Here is a 2115-nt window from a genome sequence, read left to right on the forward strand (position 1 = left end):
TACATAAATTAATGAAAATGACAAAAGCACATACAAGAAAATTCAGAGAAAATTTACTAAAATAACAATGGAAAATATAATAATAAAAGCGAAAAATAGATAATAATGGATAATATTTTTTTTTTATAAAATGGAAATAAATAAAAGTATGAAAAATTGTTAAAAAACCTAAAAAATGTAAATGTACATATAAAGTTTGCATGAACTAATAAATGACATTAATTAATTAATAAAAAATAACAAATTAATAAAAATAACAAAAGCACATACAATAAAATGACTAAAAATTAAACTAAAATTACAAAAAAAAAAAAACTGAAAATATACAAATAAAAGTGAAATAGTATGTAAATAATACAAAAATATCAATGCAATCTATAAACATTTTACATTTAAATCATTTACAGCAGTGTGAGTGAGGGATTTTATTTTATTTTTGCATTATAATAATGTATCTTTTAATGGTAAAGATATGCAGTGGGATGATTGAATTTCCCGTAATAACAGTTGGAAATCATTACCGTCGTGGATGCTGTTTGGTCACAACAACACTTACAACAGCCCAGAGAGAAGTTTGGCTTAACTGACGCACATACAAAACAAAGTTAAACACACTAACCATTACATTTTCCACTCGCTCCTTGACTCCATCAAATCATTTGTTTAGTTTCACACCTATCTATTGCATCCACTTGCAAAAGCAGTTGTTTCCGTGTCCTTTACAGACAAAAAAAACATTCAGTAACGGGAACTGAATCCTGCTATCTTTTATCTAAATAGTTCTGGATAATTGGGGGAGCGAAAGGCGCTCACTCAAATAATGTGATCCAGCTTGAAGAAACAAGTGGAAAAAGACTTGGGGCGAGTCTTAATGAATGCGTATGTGGAGCGGCCGACTCTGACACACAGGGTGTTAATGGTTTCTTCCCAGTGACTCGGGTGGGGAGGCCGGCCTGGCCCACTGAAGCCTTATGGGGGGGTCAGGCCTGGTTTATAGGGGCCCGGGCCCTTCTGCCATGCTGCTTCAGTCTGGGGCCGAGCGTGTGTGTGAGGTTCTCTGAATCACTCCTGCTGTCATCAGACATCACACCCAAATCTGTCTTGACATTCCGGTTAAAAAAAGTGTATCATCTGACTGTCAGCAGTCATTAATGGAAATTTAAAGAAAAGGCTATAATGCTTTTTAAGTGGATTAACTTCAGCAGTTTGACTTTTTTTTTTAGATGTATTAAAATGTATTTTATATATGTATAGATTAAAATATATAAAATATTGTATGTATTAAAACATAATATTATTATTACATATTATATTATATATTTGTAATCTACATATAAATAATATATTTATTATATATACATCTGTATTTATTATAGGATACAATAATACTGATAATAAAATTATTTACAAAATTAGGCAGAAGTTATGTAGGCTAATTTATCTTATTTAAAATGATATTATATAAAGATATTATAATTGGTTACATTTTTAATGTATAATATTATTGTATCCAAACTTTTGTAAAAATAAATAAATGAATACATACATACATACATAAATAAGGCAGTTGTCCATTAGAATTTCATTGCAGACTGTATATCTAAATTAAATAACAACAGAAACAAAAACAAAATACCAAGTTATATTGGTTATATTACATAAAACAGAAAAAAAGTATACAATTCATTTTATCACAAAATATAGGCATTATTTATGTAATATTTATCTTACTTTAATAGTTTAAATATTTTAAAATCAATTATGTTATATAAAGATATTGCAATTTGGTTACATTTTTAAATTTTAATAGTATTGTAATAATATTCATATATAATTGTATATAAAAATGCTAAATTATATTGGTAATATATCATAAAAAACTGGGAATAAAATAACATTTATACTATAACAGCTCTGTTTTAAAGAGATGCTTTTGTGGCATTATTTAAGTAAACTATTTTTTAATTTAAAAATAAAATAATTATAAAAATAACAAAAGGTTTCCGATTCCTGACCTTTATTATTTAGTTTGGGAGAATAAAGCTTGTATTGTTCAGTTTCTGGATTGAGACTTTTATTTTGAATTCACGGCGCGGAAGTTAACCCCGGAAGAAA

This window comes from Rhinichthys klamathensis, unplaced genomic scaffold (genome assembly GCF_029890125.1).
Source record: "Rhinichthys klamathensis goyatoka isolate OS25496 unplaced genomic scaffold, OSU_Roscu_1.1 h1tg000114l_1, whole genome shotgun sequence".
Classification (NCBI taxonomy): Eukaryota; Metazoa; Chordata; class Actinopteri; order Cypriniformes; family Leuciscidae; genus Rhinichthys; species Rhinichthys klamathensis.